General features: G+C 39.2%; 1 long non-coding RNA gene across 2 annotated transcripts in view; it reads right to left on the reverse strand.

Moving 5' to 3' along the window:
* LOC114014875 (uncharacterized) overlaps nt 1-24,234 on the reverse strand; it is a 38,519-nt gene that overhangs the window by 1,966 nt on the left and 12,319 nt on the right. For both annotated transcript variants that reach the window (XR_008733097.1, XR_008733096.1), the window contains exons 2-5: nt 17,208-17,348; nt 10,966-11,096; nt 4,763-6,910; nt 2,550-2,810 (exon numbers count right to left, since the gene is read on the reverse strand). This is a non-coding gene — a long non-coding RNA (uncharacterized LOC114014875). The remainder of the gene's footprint in view (nt 1-2,549; nt 2,811-4,762; nt 6,911-10,965; nt 11,097-17,207; nt 17,349-24,234) is intronic.

The following is a 24,234-nucleotide window of genomic DNA, read 5'->3' on the forward strand; positions in this document are numbered from 1 at the left end:
GCTCCAACCTGCGTGTGTCTGGGCTGTAAACAGGATTCCTTTCAATTCTCTCCTAATCCTGACATTTCAAATGTTTTGATGCAATTAACATCTGTTAAATAACAACTGATTAAAAAAAAAAAGTCATAAAAAATTATACCAATACCAAGTGACATTAAAATCTCTTAAAATGTTGATCATAACTGATCCTGGAGGGCAGATCTGTTAGAAAGTCAGTGGCTGAGCTAAATACTTGGAATTCTGGTTATTTCAGGTAAACTAGAGAAACAAGAATGGCAAGGCTTTTGCATTTTCAGGAGAGACCTGCTGTGTTTTTAACATTATCAGAGGCCAAAGGAATTAAATATGAACTATCAGTCAGAACAGTAACTGCTGCCAACTGTGGTTGAACAGATAATAATTTACAATATTCAAATTCAAAATTCAGTCTTATGTTAGACGTGGACTTCAGAAAACCATGAGAAACCTATGCCGATCCTACAGACGAAGCTCTTTCTTTCCATCAAAGCTCGGAATAACATACTAAGTTACATCTGTTTTGGAAAATTAAACAGTTCAGCTCTTTTAAAAAGAAAAATCCAGGAGGAAATTATTCAAAGTGAATGGACGTGATATTGAACTCTTGTACATACAAACACACCAGTATCTTGCTAACTTAGTAATGCAGATTTTTGGCCCTACTTTCTTATTTTTGTGCTGAGGCTTTTTCTGCCCTCCTTTGCTGTGGTTTAATGGCTAAGGGAAGACTCTTGGAAATGCCAGAACAGACTGATTTACTACTTTGCTGGATTTCTTATTTATATACAAGTAAGTTAAGTGGTTCCTTATACTCATCTGACACAATGTCGCATTAAATGCACATCCTCTGTGTCCAGGATGCAAAAAGGCAACAGAAGCACTTGTGGTGCAATTGTAGAAGGTCAGGCTTCTGTATTCAAGTACAACTAAAGAAATTTCATGAAAGTAAGTCTGTAGCAATCACTATAAAAATAAGTCCAACACTCATCTGTAGAATGAGATGTCTGAGGAGTAATTGCTCCACGTTTTACTCTCCAGCACCCATGAATGGGCAGAGATGATCAGAAGCATTCGCTTATCACAGAAGCAAATTAATCACTAGTCCTAGTTTGTGTATTTATTGGAAAGACACCAAATAGCCCATTATTTGCTGCACAACCAGATTAGGTGCTCCAGACTACTCTCAAACATTTCTCTCTGACTGCTGAAATAACTGCTTTCAAAATCAGGTGAGTTCTTTGGGGCATTTGTGGGCTTAGTATTTATTGTATCGGCATCATTCACCCAGACTAGAACCTCAGTGTGCTAGAATGCAAAATCCCCATCTGAAAGTACCGAAACTTGCTCTATAGGAGAGAAATCTTCTATTATATAAATATAAAATGATAAGGTAGGGGAAATTTTTGGATCATGTTTTCGATTGTCATCAGAATGGTCGGTTCACACGTACAAAAGCTGAAGAGGGTATCAGTATTGCCTTTTAAAGGTGACAAAGGAAGGAAGGGAGTCTTACAGATACACTTTGTACAGTACCTAGCAGAAGAGAGCTCACATCTTAACAGGTCTTCTGTATGCTACAGAGACATAAATGCTAATGTATCTGATCATGAATATAACAGCTAAAGTACATTAATCCCTAACACTACCTGACTAATTAAGATAAATGCACGCAATATCGGTTTTAAGCCGATGGGCTCTGTTTCCAATTTACCCTTTTAAAAGGTTAACACTTAATTAAATGTCCATTTAACTTGTTTACATGACTAAATAATAGCTGAAAGTGTAATTAAACAAAAAGCTTTTTAAATGCTTATTCCTTTCCTAGCATGCAAGAATAGTAAATGTGAGCACCGTAAAACACAAGAGGACAAGAATGCTAAAAACAAAAAAATAAGTGACAGAATGTGACGGTAGTAACCCAATATAAATTAGTGCCTGCTATTATCGGTAGCCAGCTGGTGGTCATTATCCTGTTATATAAAGTATTACAAATGTGTCATTAAAGCTTTCCTTATAAAGTTTTTTGATATAAAGACAGATTCTGCATTTACAGAAGTACCAAGGAAAAGAGTGTGAATGAAACCCAAACTGACGTGTGTCCGTCAAGGTTCACTGTCTGTCTTTCTGGTGTGGCTATTATGCATATCCAGGATAACTGGCGAAAAACAACCACAATGACACCGTGGTTAATCCGACTGTTTCTGTAACCGCTGACTTTCCAGCTGGAAGGCTATGTGAACTGAGCTGTCTGCAGGTGCTTCCACAGAGCTTCCTGGACTTCCTCCCTCCCTTGTCCCCACCCTGCCCCACCTCAGTTTTTGTTGCACGAGATACGTCCTCCAAACTGTATCGGTTATAAGCCAGCCTAAAACTTAGTTTCCAGGTATGTGCCTCTGCTAATTAACTAACAGAATGATGAGTGTGGTGCAGGTTTACTGCTCCAGTGTGAAGAGCGATGGTGAGATTCAACAATGCTAGGTCCCTTCCAGCATCCACAGGTAAGTGTCAGGGACACTTCTTGCCTCACTTACCTGGGCCACTTCTTGCCTGATCCTTTGCCCGTCCTTGAGGGGTTGTCCCTTCGGGCTTGCAGCTCTGGGTCTGATCCTTCCCTCCCAGCCTAGTGCATGCCGGCTTCTGCTCCTCCCAGGCCCAGGGAGGGGGCTGCCTCACCTGGGTGAAGAGGCGGCTGCCTCCTCCTCAGCAGCCAGAAGAGCAGTGGGACAGGAGAAGACAGAGCAAGTCCGAGTCCTTCTCCATTCCAGCACACAGCACTATGCTCACCTTCAGGGCTGGAAGGAGTAATTACGAGGGAAGTCTTATTCAACCCAAATCTAATAAGCCTATATTGAACATATGCTTATTAAACCAGTACCTTTTAAAGGTAATTTTCAATGAAAAGGAACATTCCTGACACAAGAACCTACAAACACCTATCAGACTCTATTATCATTCTACTTTGTGAGCAGTAAATTTATGGGCAGTAAAATTTCTCAGTAATAGTAACAAAAAAGGAATATGCACAAACCAGCAGTTCTTCTTAATCAAATTATTGGAAAGTCTTGCTAAAAGTCTTAAAAGATTTCAGCCCAAATTCTCAGCATGGAACACTTGTTCCTATGGTTAAAATCTGTAAAGTAATAAGCACTAAAAACAGGAGCTGAAATCGGAAAGCAGCAGGCAGGCTTACCCATGGGAAGTGTACCATCTCTAATTGTACAGACAGGGATGCCATGCCAAAACACAAATGGAACGGTTTGGGGTAGTCAGGTTGTTCCACTGTTGAATCGTGCAAGTGCACGACCCTCTTACTGACAGCCTTCATCTCACCTTCCTGCTCAGGCTCACGCTTGGTGAGCTTCATACACCTTGTCATAAATCAATTCCTAAACTCTTTGAGGTATCTGCTTCCTTCTCCCAAATACTGTCTTAAGGCAAAAAATTGACAATAATCTGTTCATTGGAAAAAACATAATTTAGCTCACATTTGTTTTAAATTTATTTCATATTATTTTGTAATATTTTAAGCTCCATATGGAATGAGAAGGACATCTGAAAGAATTTTCATCTTAGATCTGGATTGCTGCATTATAACCATATAATTCTTCTCTTCTGCACATAGAGTAATTCTCATCCCCCACAGCCTACTACAATTCCCTCTGCCCAAAGGCCCTTGATGCCACAAAGGCATATGCAGTTTATGTATAGGACAGCCCTTCTCATTTCAGTGGGCATATTTCCATGCTTCATACTTGAGTTCATTTCATTTCTTCGCAGGTCAGAAGCCTGATGCTTACAGATATTTCTGGGGTTTCTACAGTACCCAAGGTAAGAATATGTGCAACAGAAAGGTCAAATGGTTAAGCCTCACTGACTGCTTCATTTTTCTAGAGAATTAGACAAAAATACCCCTATCAAGTCTTTCTTTATGTCTCTGTGAGTGAAGCAAAAACAGTGTTCGAAAGCAGGAGGCTGGGTGTGGGGACGTAAGTACGTTGCATCTGTGACTTTATAAAGAGATTTGGAGACATCTATTTTGCAACAATTGGGAAGAAACTGGGTGGGTGGCGTAGAAGAGAGGGAACTGTGAAGACCAAATGTTTAGCTGTATTCAACTGTAAACAGAGTGATAGTCAGTAAACAGTCTCTCTGAAGAAAGTAATTAATAGGCACATGTGAAGAGATGGAAAAGAAGATGTATCCTTCTTCAGCAGACATCAAAGGGCAGGCCGGACAGTGAGAAATTAAGCATACCCCAAGGAGGCCACACAGCTGTATGTACATTCAGCTAGGAAATGTAATGCAGTGTAATGAACTAGGAAAAGGAGTGAAGGGGGGAAATAGGCCATGAAAAAGGAGTCCGAAAGTAACAGATGAAGCAGCAACTTGCTCCGGGAGGAAGGGAGCAGGAGCAGAGAAGCAGGGAGGTCTAAGCAGGTCAGCTCTTTCTGTGGAGGGGTCAAGTTGCAGAGAATTTTTGCAGGATTAGAAAGAGTGATAAGATAACACAGTAGGTAGCCTCAAAATAAGATAAGGAAACAGAGGAGGAGCCACTGAAATGAATGGTTCTTCATTGTGATTCTCCTGCATCTTGCTACATCTGAAAGCAGAACCCTGTGGCAGTTGGCCAGTTTGACAGGGAAGGCGATAAAAATAAATTACATCCTCTGTTTCCAATACAGAATGAGATGTTTCCAAAAGAATGGGGGAAGGGAACTTATTTGCAGGGAGGAAAGGTACTTACAAGATCCAAAACTCATTGTCTGTTCTCTATGAAGTGGTGCCACAACTGACTCCATAACGTACATACTGGGATCCAAATGGGGGTTTGGAACATTCCACCTCTGGGCCCAGCTGCTTTTGTGAGTGTTCAGCTGGAAAAGAAATCCAAGCTCAAAATTAAGGAAATGCTCTTTTTTGTCTCTCAAAGAGCATACACGAAGCTGAGAAGAGCAAATCAGAGAAACTGAGGCCAAGCAGTTTGAGATTCCCAGTGTCCTGGGTCATCTTTGCTCTTAAATTCTGTTAGCGTCATCTGTGGAGAATGTTTTCCTTCAAAACCTGACTATAACGCGGACGAGATAGATTTTCCCAACCAATCTGCTTTGCAGTTTTAGCACGAGCAGAATACACGTATGTTAGCAGTGTGGTTTTGGCCTACTGTTGCAAATCAGGTTTTATGCCCCCAGTTCAAATGAGTCTAAGGAAACTGTGAGGGTTTGAGTTTCTTAGCACAAGTGAACATGCGTTTTTGCTGTAAAAGCAGCTTTAGCAAGGGCAACTAACCTCTCTCAAACACAGCACTAAACGAGTGTTTTTGCAAGAAGCAACCTAAGAGAAGGCTGGAACCAGTGGTATCTAAGATGAAAGGTTAGTAGGGCCTGTTGTGATAGAACAAGGGGTACTGGTTTTAAACTCAAATCGGGTAGATTCCCACTAGATATAAGGAAGAAATTTTTACAGTGAGGGTGGTGAAACACCGGCACAGGTTGCCCAGAGAAGTGGTAGATGTCCCATCCCTGGAAACATTGAAGGTCAGGTTGGATGGGGCTCTGAGCAACCTGTTCTAGTTGAAGATGTTCCTGCCCATGGCAGGGCGGTTGGACTAGATGACCTTTGGAGGTCCCTTCCAACCCCAACTAGTCTATGATTCTATGAAACATACCCTGTCCTCTTGCATGTGCTATCCTCTTGGGTCTGATGTGTGCTCTGTGGATCTTTGGAAACTGAGGATTGCCATGTCTTCTCTAATACTCCTGGCTGATACGTCGGATCACACACGGAGGGAAAATGTGTCTTGTACCATGCAGGGACTATAACCGTGGGTCACACAAGGCAGGGAAGTATTTTGCAAGCTAGCACTTCATCCTGTGCAAGGACCAGGCAATCGCCCTGTTCGTTATCTACTATCACTCTCCCACTTGGAATGCCGTCCAAGTTCTTTGTTTAACAATGTATGGAGTATTGTGGAGTAAGCCATCAGCTCCCCATGAACTGGAAATCAAAAGTAGATCTGTCCTTATGGATCCAGAATAAATACATTATTCATCTTACCTGGCTGATTTGTCCCGTACCACTAGTGATTTTCCCAGAGAAAGATTCTGCACATGATTAATAGCATTTTTTGAGGGTTAGACATTTCAAAATTGTCTACTCAAGGGAAGAAATTTCATGTTTCAGCAACGTAGAAACACTGGCTGCAGTTACAGCAAAGAATGGAATTTCAATTAGCCTTCTATGATCTTTATATGCATGCCTGAAAAACAGAGATGTCAATATTGCAAGTCTGAGAGGTCAGTAAGACAGTGTCCTTTGCTGACAGACAACAGGCCATGCCTCAGAACTCCCACTTGCTGGGCTGGTAGAGATAACATTTAGTGTGAGGCAGAGCAGCTTCAGTTTTAGGGCAGGGGTGCTGCCTCTGTGGTTCTTTGGAATCCTCTTTGCTGGAAAACAATGCTGTATTATCCTCCAGAGATCAGCCAGGGCTGGTCTCCCATCTGTTCATGGATCTGCACCTGTTTTTCATTTCACCAATAGTGGCCACATGGCCTAACACTGTTGGGGAATGTAGAGAAGAAAATGAATGTGTGGTTCAGGCACTGGAGTTGGATTCAGAAGCTCTGAGTTTAATTCCTGACTGTGGCATAACCGTGGTGAGTCCTTTCATTTCTGTCTGCCTTAACCTCATCTGTAAAGGAGAGGAAGGAGTGATTATTATTCTGGGGCCTTCTCCTTACCTTTTTTAACAAAGGAATTGGAGAAAATTTGTTTTTTCCTCTCTGCTTGTATTTCACCCAGCACAGAGGTCTTTACGGAAGCAGATCTCTATAAAACACGTCATTGATGATTAGGAACGCCAAACAGGTCTCCCATCCATTTCCTTTGTGCTCTGAAAAACAGAAGGGAAGTTCCTTGGGAAAGCTGCTTGGTTTCTGCCTGTGTAAATGACAGTGCTGCTGGGACATAGCTCCAGTAGCATAGAACTGGTTTACAGGTATATTGAGTGTTTATCTGCAACTGGTCCACATGTATCCAGTGTAGTGACTCTTCGTTGATCTGAGCGTGAATCACGTTCTAGCTGCAGCCACCTTCCCTGCCTCTCTCATGTCTTGCACTGGACATGCCATAGATTTGGCATTGTACATTTTGTAGTCCTTACACTTGTTTAGAAAACAAAGGTAAAGTTGTTGCCCCCCTAGCTGCCTTCTCATTTTATTGATTGGTTCATCAGCCACACTCTGTGTGTTTACCTTCCAGTACAACAGTTTGGCTGCAGCTTGTGTTGCCAGCCCGTAGATAGCTCAAGGCTAAATAAAGAGGGTAACTGCTGTCAGGTTCCATGTAAGTTCTCAGCTGGGCATGGTAACGCCATGCTAACTGGGACACGGCGACCTTGCCAAATGCTGTCAGCTTCTGCAAAAGTCCCTTCAAGTGCTCAGTGTCAGAGATCCTTGCAACTCACTCTTTGTGAATTCTCAACCCAGGCACCACTTGTAAAGAATCCTCTCACATTTATTCTGTCCTTACTGGGGACTGAGTTGATTATAACTGTTCTCAGAGTTGGTTTTCACCTTGAGCCTCACCCAGCTTCTATTGAAAGCTGCCGGGTTTTGTCGTTGACTTCAATGGAATTAGGCTTAGGCCTTTATCATGAAGTTTGATGTTTGCTGCAAGTTTGATTTCCATGTGATATATCTGGAAGCTTTCAATTATCGTACTGCCTTTGAGATGGGAAATTGACAAACTGTTATCTCTGGGAGCTTTGGGTGGTTCAGATTGGTTCTGTCAGATCACAAGGAAATTTGTGCCAAGCAAGGTTGCTATTGAGTTCTTCATTTGATCCTCAAATTAAAATTTAACTGTTTGACTGTTTTGCACTTGAGTCTTTGTTTCTATCTGAAATTTGCCACAATACAAAGGGCAGGTATTTTGCATGACCCATGAATTAGGAGTTTTGTGTCACCTTCAGAAAACCTCAGGAGGCTTGGGATACAACGTTATGCTGAGCACTACACATTTGCAGGTGCTGTGGCCACAAGAGACAATTACGATCATTCATTTTGACCTTCTGCAGTTTTTATAGAGGTCCATACCTCCCAATTTAACCAATACATAGTCACTAGAGTAGTAGTTTGATTTAACTACCTCAAATTATGGAAAGTTCACTGCAATCTAAGGTTCCTTCTCCTCAGTGTTTAAAATTTGTTCCTTACCTCTCATCTGAACCAGTTTAACTTTTGTTTTATGTCACCGGCTGTTGCTCTGCTTTCACCTGTGCCTATTGTTGGACTCTATAGCTCTATAGTATCTCCATGTAGACCCTTACACATCGCAGTCTATCAACTTTTTGCTTTTTCTTCGTAACCATCTTTAGTCAGGTATATATTTCAGAGCTCTATTCATTCATAAGTCCAGTATTTATAGTTTCAGAATTTGGATTATATCAATTAATCCAGCTTCTGGTGATCTGAATCACTATGCGATTTTTAAATGTTGGTTTCAAATTAAATATTTCCCTTGAAACTCCTGTGGTTCACAGTCACTTTACAGTTTTGTAAGGCCTGCTTATAAAATCAGTTCCTTCACACTCAGATGTATAATTAATATTGGACTCAATGGAAATATCCATTTTACCCAGGAATGGGAAGATCAGAGTTTAAACTAGCAGGCAATGCCAATGAAGACGTTAACCCTGAAAGAGCCAGCTACTGAGATTTTCCCTCTGTTTCATGACTTGGCCTGTTTTTAAGTTAATTCCATTAGATTAGTTTTTTCATAGAATGCTATATATGGATTTGCTAAAAGGTAAACTAAATCTGGACCCAATGCTATTAAGCTATAGAGTAATTGCAGTGGGAAGGAACTTTTGGAGGTCATCTTGTGTAAATCCCCACTGACAGCAAGGTGAAGTTTGAAGTTAGATCCAATTGCAGTGGTAAATACAACCGTGAGTACAGGAAAAGGTTGAATGGTACCACATTCGCCTTCTAACATTACACATTCATTAAGGACATGACATACAAATGTTATGAGAGATTATTACAATAGGGATGTTGCTTTTATATTTTGCTAGGCATCTTCTCACTGTGCATCCTTAACATATATTTTGGAGCAAAGCTCTATCAGTCAATCTAAAATCAACATAAATTTGCATGCAAGTATACAAATGACTTTGAAGTCTTTTGTCTCATCAATGGCCTGAGACCTAACCCTTTTGTTTAAGCACATAATGTGCAACAAGTTCACTTAAAAGCTTTTCTTTATCTATATGCATTTGTATTGCATCTATATTCATTCTACTTTGTCAAAACGAATATGAAGAATTACTCTTCCCACTTTTGGAATGATCTTAGTAAAATTAGACAGCTGACAGAAATCTGTACAGTGATTATTTTTTTTTCTTTAAATATAAAATGCTGCTGTAACATTTGGTCTTCTGGTCTTATTCTTTATTTACTACAGTTTTTTGACATCTGTCCCTGTCTCTTTTCATCAAATATTTATCTGCAGCAGCTGAAAGAGCCTCATTTGTTTTAATTAAAAAAAAGACCACCAAGCTGGGATCACTTCCTTAGCTCTTCCATGGCTTGCAGAGACAGACAGTAGATCTTGTGAGGCTTTCCTGAGGGTGGCCCATTGACAGGCTTTCACCCCTCCCTATATCCTTTTCTTTTGCACCATGTTTATTTTTGGATAGAGAAATGTAATCAGAGCCACATTCCAGACAAAGAAACTTTTTACAGTTAACACGCATGAGAAAGGAGGAAGATCATGTTGTGTTTCGTTTAGCGTTTCATTGTAAGAAACCATTTTCTAATGTGTGGCTTCTGAAATGGAAATATCATTGCCACAGAAACAGAAATTGTCATAGCATTAAGGCCTTTAGTTCAGCATGCTAATATTGCTGCAGGCAGCAAGCACTTAAGGAAAAACTGTAGAAATTCAGCTGAGAAATATCCTACTGATTGAAAACATTTTTCGCACTTTTCCTCCCTAGCTGATATCTGCCTCATGTATTTTTTTGCCCAGTGTTGACTTAAGAAGAGGAAAAAACAAAGAACAAAGCAGCAACCTAAAATAACTCCTTTGTGCAAAGTTAGTACTCTAAGGTCATGGTACAAGCTGATGCCTATTGCTACTAAAACTGTTCTAGAGGGTGTTTGGGACGTGTTCTCAGTTTTAGATGTCATAGACAAATAATTTTTGAGTGCACAGACAGACTTCTCATGACTTCTAGAGGTGGTGAGATGTCTTCTGGTCTCGGGCTCCCAATTCAGTTGCATAGCATCACTGACCGCTCTCAGCCATCTTGATTATCTTAGTTCTTATCAATGAGACAGATTTTTGAATTAGGCTTTTATATTTATTTGAGATGGAGGAGACTAATAAGCAAATCTTTTTTTTTTCATACCCCATTTTCACCTCGTTCTTCATCTTACATGAAAAGTAAAAAATAAAATGAGCCATCCCTGTGAATCACCAAATTAAAACTGTTATAGCCTCACTTGGCAAAAATTACCTTCAAAAATGATCCTATTTCAATCTCCTCTGGCAGTAAGTTACAGTAGAGTCATCCCATGCTTAGACAGATATTTCTTAGTTTGTTAGGTACAAAACATTGACTAACTTTAAACCAAAACATCTCTTTGTGGGTGTAATCTGTTTAAAACATTACGCTCTGGTAGTTGGAGTTTTCTGAATTCTGAAAAAACCTGTAAGACTCAAAGCCTGACAGTAATGTGTGCACCTTTTAGTTTACTTTGTAGGCAAAGCAGAAAGAAAGGTTGATGTGATCTCATGTATCACAAATTACCTCATTACAGCATCTACATAAGAAAATGGGTTCAGGTAAGGAAAGAAATATTTTCCCTATTATAATACACATATGCAACAGGCACACATATAGCACGTTTCAGAACATTTATATAAAAATTGCTGACTTACCAAGAGGTCAAAGGAGATTTTATCTCAGCATCCTTTCCAATTCACAGTATTATCTCCCATTCTGCAGGACACAATAATGTGGCACCATAACATTCTCATGTAGACCAGTTCTGTATTTGAGACGTGTAAAACTGACATAGAATTTTAAGGGCAAAGTTTTCAAAAGTAGACACATATATTAAGAGTACAAATTTAAATAAAAACTTGACCCCTAAGTTGTCGTGTACTGAAACCTATTATTTAAGTGACTTTTACAGACAATAATTTGCTATATTATAGTTATAATATTGTACTATGACTTTCTAAGATCTTGATATTGGCATAAAGGAAACTAATCAATTACATAACTTGGAATCAGAATTTAATCCTTTCCTTGAGAGATACTGAGACAGGAGACAGCACCATTGCTTAATCAATGGAACAATAGAAGGGCATTCAGGAATTTAGATTTTTCTTTCCAGCTCTGCCATTGGATTGAGGGTGACCTTCACCAAATACTGTTTCTACTCTGCAAAATGCAACTGTAAATTCTCTTTTTAAAAGCATTTTAAATGAGAAAGTACTGTAAAGTACCCTAGATTTGATGCCAATTGCTTACAAGGGTAAGTGAAATCAGAGTTAAACTAATTTAAGGGAGGCTTTATTATCTAGAAAGATTATGAGCTTGTCAAAAAGATATTAATTAAAGTCTGGGGACTGCTTGCCAGTGTCATTTTAAATTAATTGCTAATGGGTTACTCTTAAAAGTGGAGTGCAGCTGCAAGAACATCAGGCTCAAAGGAAACTTGATTTTGTTTATCATTCATTTTTACTTTGTTTAGCAAAGGATTTCTAAGTACCAAAGAAACCTGAAACTGTTTCTGGCAAGGATATTTTTGATTACAAACCTCTTTCTATAATCTAAATGGCAGGGTTCACACACTTACTGTAACCTTCTATACTTTCCTCTCTTTCTGTAAATCTCTTGAGAACAGAAAAACCTTTAGAACTGTGTCTTGTATATCTTTTAAGAGGCAAAGAAGCCAAAAAAGCCAACTGGCTTTTTAGAGCCAGTGGCACACAAAATGGATTGATTGACATAAAGTTAGCAGTGGTTCTGCTGACCCCCAAATCATGTGTGGTTGGTATCATGTTCTTTGGGGATAATAACTGCAGGTGAGAGCAATTCAGAACAGTCCAGAGATTTCTCCTGATTTCAAGGCCTCCAGTTTATAGTCATACTTAAGGGCACAGGCGTGGGAAGTGGTTCATACCCACTTCTGTCCCTATGTACAGGCTACGTGTTCTAGCTTTTTGTATATGAATTTTGCTGCAATGTCTCACAGAAATAAGTGCCTCGGGAGGATATGTAGCTAAAGAAAGGCTGTGTTCTGATCAGACTTAAATCAGTGCATGTGGGGAATATTCTTTGAAGACAGTACAGTTACACTGGTGTAAAATGTGGGAAACTGGAACGTGAAGATTGCAACCCCTGCTAGCTCCCTTTCCTGTCGGTGACAGACTCTCCTGCTTCTGGCCCTTAGACAAGACTTAGTCAGGCTGCCTTTTCAGTCTAGGCATTCAAGGGGCTTTTGCAGGTACTTCCTTTCCAGTTCAACAGTAGTGAGCAGGCACCCACAACAGAGAAAAAAATCTATCCCACTGAACATCTGTTAAACTATTTATTTCCTTATTTTATGCTACCTGATAGCATAACCATTTTGTATCAGTCCCTGGGTTAAACAGAAACACAGATCACTGTTTTAAAGGAAGTTGAAGAGGTCTGTGCTACCTCAGACAGACATTTTTGAAATAGTTGGAGTTTAGTGAAAACATTTATTTTTTAGAAAGCTCTGTCACCAAAGAAGGAAGTGATAAGTTGTAACTTTTTTTATTCCTACAGTTTAAATTTGAAAATCTGAAACCTATCACTACATATAATCCTACTAATTCAGGTATGTTAAATCCTGACAAGATGGTCAGACCCAGAAAACACAGTTCTGGCCTTGTGGAAATCAGTTACAAAAATACCAGTTGATTTTAATAGATGCCAAAATTGTACCAAAGTGTTTAGTTGTTTTTTACCCCAGAAAATAAGAATATGATTCACACCTTCCCATATTGATCCTTCTGTTCAGACAGTCATGATCTTCATCATACTGGGACACTTCAGTGCTTTGGCTTTTATTTTGGATGCTGTCATTTTATATATACTAAGTAATATGGGAATATGGTGCTTTGAAGTGTTGATGACTGTTCTGTTAATGGCTTGGGAATATGGCTAGCACATCTGTCTCCATATTATTTGTGAACAGAATTCCTCTTCTGTTTGCTTCACAAAACTTGATGACAGAGTATTAGCAATAACTTTTGAAACTTTTTAATATACTAATTAAAAGTCATCTTCCTAATACTTATGAAACCATCTCAGGAAAGAGCAACATAACACTATTACATTAACTGTCTCATTTGAAATATCTGGTCTCTAAGCCTGTAGGTTCAGAACCCCCAGCAGAATTTACCAGCCATATCTGCTCAATATTGACGTGACAAACTTCATAGCATTTTTCTTACAAGGGATTTGAACCAGGACAAGGGCCCAAAGTTTCCCTCCCTATCTGGTAATCTATTTATCATTGTGTCATTACTTCTCTACTCATACACATGCATATATACATATAGGCAGCCTTTCTTGTGGTTTTCATAGCTGTATACGCAGTATGCAACATGCTGGACCAAGCAGGGAGAGCACCAGCAGCTGGAGAAAATTTTATCACAGAAACTTTCAGGAGCAAAGTAGTAAGTCTCCCCTGAAAGTGAGATAAATGAGAATGACAGAACAGCTTTCTGTGTGCCATGGGTGAAGCCATTCACTGCACTTGTTAGTGAATCTGCTATTGTACCGACAAAAAAAAGAGGAGGCCTATAGTCCAGCATGTTCTTTGGGACTCAGAGACACAGTTCGACCAAAGCAGAATGCTTTGACAACAGAGTATGTCTTGTAAGAATGCCATAAAAAATGTAGCTGTGCTTACTGATCATAATTTAATTCAGTAACAACCATACACACTGCAAGGTGAATGCTGTACAATGTTTGGTTGGTACCAGGATTCCTTTAGTAACACACGGGCAAGGAAGCTCAGTGATTCACAGACCATGTTCAGAGGGACTATAGCACTCATGGCTACATGAAAGTTGGCAACTGATTCTTGTGGACAAAAGTTAGTAAGTTCCTTAAAATTAAAACATGTATTAGAAAAGAAGAGAGGTCAGAGAAATACATTGTAACTCTGATTCATGAGAAGCCTTACTTTACTAGATGCTCCAGTTTAAGATTTCTAGGCATCCCATCTAATCTTCTAATCCAATAATCCTAAAATCCAGCAATTAAAGAATGTTTTGACAAAGCAGCCAGAGGCTCATTCCTCTAATTATGCTGCACAGTTTAAGCTTCAGATACATAGGTTTACTCATGCAAAATATGCATGCAGTGCATCTGAACTTACTAGAATAATAGACACTTCTGCAAAATGCAGCCTATTAACAGCTTCATCGAAAATGAAACTAAATCAAGACATCTTATTGCCAAAGAAGAAAACTCTGGGGGAAGTGTTCCCTTAAGCATTTCTGTTTCCTTCCTGAGAATGAATACAATTATACCTCTAACACTAAGTCATATCTGAGACCAACAACATTCTTAAAAAATAGAATTTAATCAGCAGCTTCTAGAAATCCCTCTCGCTCTGTCATGTGGGTTGAATTCCTCTTTAAGCTCTGCCATTTTGCTGGTGTTTCCTGTCAGAAGGTGCAGAGTCTGATGATTCACAGTGAGAGACATTAAATGTTCAAGTACTGAAGCCATGGAGAAATTGGAAGCTTCAGTGTTACAGGGAATCTATGTTATATGTTGGTTAATTTAAGATAATAACCAAAATATTTCTGTATATTTTTCCTGTGGTAGAATTATACTCTATCAAGTATAATTAATATTCTTTCCTGCTCCACTCCTAGACATTAAATCATTCCTTTCTTTAATGAGCTGGTTTTATGAGAGGTATGAGAATTCACAGGCATCTGACTAACCTCCAGAAAATTTCTCCACCATAAAGGACCTGGGACACTTCTGAGGCAGCGGTTTGACAGCTTGCCATTTGCAGTCTTACCACTATATGCAAGATATATGCGCTGCTGGACCCAATCTATATGGCAAAACTTCCCACGCTTGGCCCACTCTCCAGAAAGATGTCCCAGTGACTAAGACCCACACAGATTTTTTACCTCATGCTCCACTTCATGTCCTCCTCATCAGTCTGCTTTGCTTGTCTAACTGCAGTGGTTCTGTGGGAGGATCCTTAGGGCTGCAGAAGAGAACAAACTGAAATCTGAAACAACTGGTAGCTGAAACTGCTGGGTGGCAGCATTTCAAGCACCGTGCAAAAAAAGTGTAGAATGAGGAAAAGGTGGGGTGAGAGGCAGCTTACCAGGCCTCAGATGATACCCAGCCTATTGTTTTACCCTAGCTGCAGCTGCAGATTCATGAGGATAGAGACTGGTGAATGACTGGCTTTGGAGTAGGGAAAAAAGTTACAGAGCAGGCCTGGGGGAAGCAAAAGCACTGCTGAACTTCTGAAGAGGAATGCAAAAAGATTTGTACTATTTGATAACAATGTGAGAGAACTCTGGAGTGTATAGGGTTTGCCCCAAAAGATGGAAGAGAAACTAAATGAAACATTGGACCTCTTGTAGCAGAAACCCAGAACAGAATCATAGAATCACTTTGGCTGGAAAAGACCCTTAAGATCACAGAGTCCAACAGAGCTGTCTTTTCAGAATTTTGAATTGGTTAAACATGAAGCCTGCACTATCACAGTCTGATACAGCATGTGTCTCCAGTAAAGTACGTTTACTAGCAAAACAAATTACAATATTTTCCTTGTGAGTTATGTTGACCTTCAACCTGGTAAGAGGATAAAATGTTAAAAAGCACAGAAATAGACAAAAGTGTTTTTTACAAGTGGAACCTTTTTAACAGAAAGACTATATCTGGGTGACAGGAGGGCTTGGCTGTTTTGTTGTTTGTTTTGGGGATTTAGCAGGGTAATGAACAAAGCAATTACAAGAAACAAAGATATGCAGCATTTGCTGTTGTCCCAACAATCTAGGGGAATTGAATCCACTGGCTGCCTGGAGTTCATTCTTGTAATCCCTTTATTAACCCTTTCATTCAATAAGCCCTCAGTTTTCCACAAGTAAAACTGCCATGTGTCTGTGCCCACATTTCTCTTTCATTTCTATGTTGGACAGGAATCCTTCTCTGTAGTGTTTGCTTCCTTTTAGCGGCATCAGTCTATTACCAGACCACGCACAGCTTTTCCAGTGTTGATGGCATTATTATTATTAAAAATACGAAGTACAGTGATATTATTCAAGGGACCACACTGAATCTTCCTTTCTTCCTAATGATCTCCCGTAACTTCCCTGACTTCTAATTTTTTTGTTATTTTATACATATTTTTCATAATCCTTTAGCCAGCAGCTAAGGAGTTAATTGTTTTTTATCATATATGTATTGTACAGGCTGAGGTGAAAGCCATGGCTCAGCAAAGTCTTGGCTAAACATGCTTATTATCATCAAACACTCACTCTAAAAAGGTGTTGCTATGCACCTGCTATTTTAATTCATATTAGGTTATTAAAATCAAAGTGTCAGAGCAGAAACAGAGCAGTGCTATGATCTGCTAGAAGACATCAAAAGTAGACAGGTTGTGAAGTCTGATATGGCTACTGGAGTAATGTCTAAATTTAGACTATTCTTTCTGTGTAAAATTTTCAGGTAATATCCTCAGCAGAGATACTGGCACTGAAGCCACTAACACTGTTTATATCAGCAAGATCTGGATCCATTTAGCTTGCATAAGACATGAATTACTAGCTTTTATGCAGTTGCCCTGTCCACTGTGATTCTCTGAAGAAGAGGCATGGAAGAAATAATTTTTGCAAGGAAAATTTGAAAAGCATTTTCCTCTTGCAAGGCACCCACCCTTGACCGCTGTTCAAAATACAATACGAGCTAGATGGGCTTTTGGTTTGACCCAGAACAGGTGCTCTTAACTTCTCATACATTCACTCTTTTCATCTGGAACAAAACCTGTTGTTTCTCTTTTGCTTCTACTCCCAGATACTTGGTAGAATTTGGTATGCTTTGAATCTACTCTCTATCAACAGAAGAACATGCATTTTGTTAATTATAGACTGGGGGATACAGTTAGCAAACTGGACACATCACACATTGATCAGGAGTTATTCCAAAAAGTACTGAGTGCCTGTTACAGTTGTATCTTGCAATGCTGCTGACATCCTGCTCCATGTCCCAGAATATGAGATAGCAGTATGTATCACCTCAGCTAGGGAAGATGAAAAAGAAAACATTGCTTATCAATAGACACGGACCAAACTGTTTCTCAGAAATCAGGTGACCAGAAACTCTGCTATAGCAACTCTAAGCCTCAGGAAAAAGGCTTGCATTAATTTTCATAATTTGAAGAGCACATAAATAGAGAATTTTAAAGGTTTAAGATCAGCAAAGAAGACATTTCAAAAGTACAGAAGTAACAACCAAGTGTTGGGATCCATCAGATGCTTAATTGCAATGAAAAAAAGAATGAAATATAAATGTCAAAGTACACGCAGAAGAATACCCAGGAGTATCTGTGACTACTTAGTGAAATAACTGAATAGATCAGATCTTCTTCACAAGTCTAGAAATTTTTCAGTATGCAGATGGTCTAGAATTCAGTGGAAACAAAAGTATCACATCATAAGTCAGTTGTTTAACATACTCTGTGTTTATATAAACTGTGGGTAGACATCGCATTACTGTAATATCGTGGTTGAGAAATCAGGCACTCGGGTCAGAAAATGCAGCACAGGTCAAACCACAACCATAATTCTTCCCTTCTCTTGCTTACGCATGAAAATACGAGATTGGATGTTCTACTGACTGATGTCAGGGGGCCCGAGTGCACCGATAGGATTTAATGGCCCTGACCAGCATCGCCTGGGGCCTCTACCCACACTCTTGCCCATGGGCCCTGGGCCTTCATTTAAGCTCAGCCCTGGACTTTCAGCCCCTACCTGCGCTATTTTTTAGGTGTGCCGGTGCTTGGCTATGGAACCTGCTGATCAGATCATCAGCTGAGCTGACTTCCCAGCTTCATCTCAGCCCTGCCTGTCGCTATGGTCCTGCCTGATGATTCTTGGGCTGATCCTGATGTGCAGACTGCCTGCCTGTCTTAATGTTGGACCTGCTTTGTTGCTGCAGACTTGCCTGGTATTTGGCCTTTTGCTTAACCCTTGCTGCCTCCCCTGAGTCTTCCCTGCTCTCTTGCTCTGGTATTGTAGAATGGGGCCCTGGCTGATGAGGTCTCTGCCATGCTGGCTGTAGTATCATATTTGGCTTCTTTGGCCAGAGATAGCCCTTGGTGTGCTCTGACCATTTATACTTTATGTTACCATGTATATTTTGAAAGAGTGAGAGTGTGACTTTCCTATAAAGTCCTAACCTCCCCAGCAAGACTTGGAGGGTAAGCCTGCATTCAGACTCTGCATTTAGAGATGACTGGTTAAGAGATGAAAATCAATTATTAAAATCTTACAACTACTGCAACAGTATGATAACATAATGCTAATGAACTGTACATGAAAACATGTGTCTTTAGGTAAAAAGCAACTTTCTCAATACATTGGAGAATATCTAAGTGACATTTAGTATGAGACTTCACAAAACCGTTTTTATTGGTCTCCTAATATTTGGCTATCATTTTTTGGTTTGTTCTGTTTTCAAAAATTCTAGACTTTGGTTATGAAAACTGAGGTTTCTTTTAGCAAAAAGAAAATCAATTAATTGGCGGTTGTTTATAAACTTGTATCAGAAATACAAGCATGTTCACCTCAGCTATTAGTTTTTCTAAGACCAACAGTTCCATAGAAAATATCAAGAAAAAGCTGGAGCATTTTCAAACTGACGAAGCATTGCATGCTTCTAGTCTTCAGTGATTTTAAAGACAGGAGGTGAAAAATTCTGGCATCTTAAAATTTGGTGGCTCCAGTTGATTTCAGAGAGACCAACACCTTACCCAATAGCTAAAGCAGAGGGACCATTCTGCCAAGTGAAATGTTTCCAGAGACAAAGACGACCAGTCAGGAGATGTCTCCTGGCAAGTCCACAAGAGAAACCTAACTGACAAAAGAGATACTGCTCAAAGGCACTCTCATGGACAAAATATGTGCTTACTTTGCACAGCCAAGGAAACTTCAAGTATTTAAGAGTTGGGGTGTGTGGAAATCTTAACCTGTTGTATGTTAGTGAGGTACAGCTAGAAAGCAACAATCAGTGGCTTTGGCATTAGCAGTGTGAAAGCTCAGGCTAGTACCTAAGCAGTCTCTAGTCTGTTAAAGTTCATTTGCCAGTTTCAAGATGAAATTGCAAAGACTTTTTCGGAGTTGGAAAAATTTGAAGTCAGAAGAGATTGGGGGGGTGGAGCATCAGAGGGGAAAAAATTGGTCTTTTGAAGTTTTATATGTAAGGAAAGACCTGGATTTGTGCCTTTAAAGTAAACTTTCCTAACATTACAAATCCAAAAAACCTCGCTGTGGCCAAAAGCCACATTGCATACACTTATCTTTGAGAGGAAGGGGGAGGGAGATCAGTTCACAAGCAGGAAATGGTTTCCAGGTGTCCCCCTACTCCAGTGCACAACTTGATCACTACAATCCAGTGATGCCAGGCTTAGTAGTCCCAGCTGTTTTGCTTCTTCTCAGAGATTTGGACTAATCGTGCATTATCACAGTCCTTCTCCTGGTGACAGCGTGTAACCCTGGCTCTGGAACTCTGCTTGAACTGCTTACAGGCTGTGGGTGATTGAAAAAGTTACAGGTAGGCCTTCTCAATCAAGTATAAGCATGTGGAAATAAGCAAGGTACATATGTATATGTCTGTGTCTGCATATGCACTCATGCCCATGTGTGCAGGAATTCAAACCACATCTGTTTCTGGAGCTGGACAACAAAATCGGCAACTCTGCTTCTTGGTGTGTTGTGGAAGGAAGTAACTGAATGTGGCACTCTTTCCATCCCAGCACTTTGTACAGCTGAAGAGGGAGAAAAAGATCTGTTCCATTTACTCCACCTCAGTGTTGGGGGGTTTTTGCTACCCACCCACCCCCCACCCCCAACTGTAGAAATACTTTCTTGTTGGGTATTATGTTTTCATTTTTGCAAATATGGAAGGAAGAGCTTTCTGAAACTTTGTTCCAGCTTTAGTTAAGAGTATAACAAAAAAGTAATTAGCTTAGATATCTGACACAGAAAGAAAAGTTAGTTTTAAGAAGTATTGTTTAAACATTCCCTTTTGGCCTTTTTTTCCTCATGGAAAAGTTTGAACTCATAGCATTAAGCAGACAGAGAAGTGCTGCTATCCATTCTATTACATTATCTACATCGGTAGAGACCATGTCATGATGCACTAGAAAAGTGTCCTTTTATTTGCCAATGAAGTCACATTCCATGCTGACTAACTTTATTGTTTTCTGGTTAACCAGAATCAATTCAGCAGGGAATGTGACATATGGTGGGGAGAAATAATAAAGAAAACAAAAAGTAATTTTATTTTGATTGAATATATAGTGCCACAAAATAGTGAGCATTTACTTGGCTGCAGAAGCAATGAATATTTGCATTCTCAATGCTGATGAAAACTTCTCCATTGCTGTCCCAAGAGATACTGTTTTCACTGTGTTCTCTGGAGGACCATTTTGAATAAAACTCTTAAGGTCTGTATTCAAGTATAAAAATTTTTTATGACTAGTTTCTTTTTAAAGCTGAATGAAAGTATAGCAGTTCCTTAGCCTGGAAAAGGCTTTCTCAAGATACAATAGCAGCTTTCCTGGGCAAAAGGATGAACAGATTATTGAGAACTTTAACTCTTGCATGTAAATATTTTTTTAAAAAAATCTGTCTTGGAAAAAAGCAGTCTGAACAGCAGGAATTGGCACTATACTTTTTTATGTCAATGTGAAAGGCAAGACCAGTGGTATTACAGCAACCAGCACCTCCTGTACTTAGACTATGTCTGTAAGACATGGAATGGTAATTGTTACAAGCCGGTATTGTGAAACTTATAAACAATTATTTAATGTGACATATTAGATCACAATATATTAGACATATAAGGAGTCAAGCAACCACCTTCTCTTCTGTCATTGTTTTCTGGCAGTAACTAACACCCTGATGGTACAATGCTCCTATATCATGTATGCTGAGTACACCAGCACTCTACATCTAATTCATGATTTTGTGAAGCTCTGAGACGTTTCTGCATTGAAGTAGGGTCATGCTTCTGTTTTAATCTTTTCACTAAGGCTTTTAATATTGTAACTTTTAATCTTTATTTTTCAGTATGTGAGAAACTCTAAAAAGCTTGAAGCTGTAGTCCACCAATTCTATTGTCAAAACAGGAAAACTATATGACTCTGTATATCCGAAGTTTTATTACCTACCTTTTTGCCTAACTGCTTAGCTTCTTCCCAGATATGACTGTTGCAAAATGAAGTGTAGTACTCCCGCACCATATGTTCAGATGCGCCAAGGGAGAAGGGAGTTGTTTTTCAATTGGCTCACTGTTTTTTAATGAGACAGAGGACTTGTGACCTCAGTGCATTGTGGCTGATAAATGGTAGTATGTACCCACACATACTTACAGAAAACCTGCAAACACAAATGAGTCGTGGGTAATCTCTAGCCTTTACTAAGGAAAGGCAATCTTGTGGGCAAACACTTAAGCAGAAAGCTAATGCTTAATAGTATGTGATTTTAAACTGCCAGTGCACAAGCCTGTCAACATTTATTTCCAGGTTCTCTGATCCTCTTTATTAGTTTCCTGTCTTGCTTTCATCTTAACCAAGTCACAGAAAGATTTGATTTTATTTTGTTAACAAATATTCAATTTTTCTCTTCAGATTTGTCTGTATTTCTCAAAGATCTGAACAGGTTAAAAATGTTGTTTGTGCAGCTGAAGGTAAAGTATGCTCTTAAATAAAAACTTATGTAACTTATACAGAATAATATCACATGCTAGACCATTATGCTAGGATCTGATCAGATAAGTAAGCTTTGCCTTCATTAAAGGATTTAATCTTGATTATACTCAGGGCAGGCTCTAAATAACAACCCTGGAGTTCTCCTCTAAAGGATCTTTCATGCTCTGGTCTGGAGTTTTTCAAATAACTAACACTATTTTTTGAGAAATCAAAAGCAAAATTTTTTTCCCCTCTGTTTTTTAAAAGTAACAGGGTGATGACAGAAAAACTTCCCCTTGGCTCTCAACTGGGAGTTATAAATACCCAAAAGCTAAATCCTAGTCTGGGTTGGTTTTTTTTTTATTTTATTTTATTTCTCCAAGATCTCTTTTCTGGAGATGTGTTTGAGCCTTAGATCTCTTGCTTGCATTGCTACAGAACTGATGAAAGTCTGAGATCTCAATCAAAGGCTTAACAAAACAATAATCCTCTATTGCCCTAATTCTTCTCTGAAACATCTCTCTCTGACAAGAACAGTCCTTAAGCTTTTACATCTTTTTCTGCTTAAAATTACTTTCCTAATTAGAAGGAATTGTTTCCTTACCAAGTCTTTGTGCTTGAAGAACAGTGTATTTATGGGAAAGCATCTCTCAGGCTCTTTAGTTCTCTGCCCTCAAATACTGTGGCAGTGATGATTGTCATCATCAACTCTACGTCCCCCCCAAACGCCAACTTCCTTTTTAAACAAACAGAATCCAGTAACATTCTTCACAATCAGCCCAATTTCATTTGAAGCAAAAATCAGAAATAGCAGGAATAATCATGAATCACACAGATTTCATGCTTAGTGTAATCACTCTCAAGCACAACATTATAATTTAAAATTAATTCTCTTTCCCGGATATATTTACTTTCTATACTTCCATGCTAATCCTGATGGAATTTTTAGACACCGTATTTAACAGGAATTAGAATCAGAATGTGTGAATGCAGTGTAGGTAGAATTAGTTGAATATTAGACATTAAGTAGGGAATGAAAAACAGATTTCCATACCAGAGGATTTGTTTAAAATTTTTTCCCACTCAGCAGCTGCTCATCCTTACAGGTGATAGAGGCCCCCTTTCTAGAAAGTACTTGTGCAGAAACAGAATCAGTAGCTTCACATATCTGAGTGATTCTGCCTACCTAAGTTGGACATGAGTTCAGATGCCATCCTGACTAGGCTTCAGTCCTAATAAATATACCTGCCAGCAAATTTTAGTGTGCTAACTGCTGCCATGGACTATGGTAATGGAAAAAGTTCCTGACAAGCTGCAAAAAGATTTGGGAAGGTCAAGAAGAACCTATTAAAGCAGTTGAATTTGAGTCCAACTGGATACAAAATAATTCAAAATGAATGACATGACTTTATTAACTAGTGTGGTTTGGAAGAGCACTGGAATGAAATTTGTTAGTGCCTCTACAAGGAAGTATGCAATATGATGTGATGATGGCCAAGGCTTGTGTGACTGTGGTTGTTACACCACCTAGCCAGTAGGCATGACTGCACCTGATTTGGCACTCTTCAGAAGTGGACAGAAATAGCTGTTCAGACAGCTGAATGTCTCTTCCTATGCCTGTGAATGCCATTGTTTAAATCTGAGAGGAGTGGTTGAAGCTGGAGTAATGATCTCTTGCATCTGCCAGTAACCCAGCTTAGAGAGGCCACCACAGTTTCATGACAATGTCTTAAGTTTATCTCCCCTGGATATGGATGTCTGGGAGTGGACCATTTTTTCTTCATTCAAATTCACATCTCAGTAAGGATACTGCAATCACAGAAAAAGCCCATAAGTTGGGAGTGATTAAAAACAATTTGGAGACTTTCATATGACACATTCGTGAAAAATCATGCCACTGAGCTGAGACTGTAAGTAACTAAGATAATGAGGTTACATAAAGCAATGAATATCACTACAAACATTTTTAGTGCTGTCCTATTGAATAAGAAGATGGCATACCATAAAAAAATAATAAAACAGGGGTTTACAAAATATCTCTTTCTCTCATCTAGGTAACCAAATGCAACAGGTTATTAATCAATCTAATGACTAAATAGTTAAATGAATTACAATATCTTCTTACTATATTCACTAGGCCAAATAACTTTCTTTTCCAGACAAATACTTGATTATTAGTTGGTGATAGAAAGAAAGTTTCTGCATACTTTGGGCA

The sequence above is a fragment of the Falco cherrug genome, chromosome 7 (genome assembly GCF_023634085.1).
Source record: "Falco cherrug isolate bFalChe1 chromosome 7, bFalChe1.pri, whole genome shotgun sequence".
In the NCBI taxonomy this organism is placed as follows: Eukaryota; Metazoa; Chordata; class Aves; order Falconiformes; family Falconidae; genus Falco; species Falco cherrug.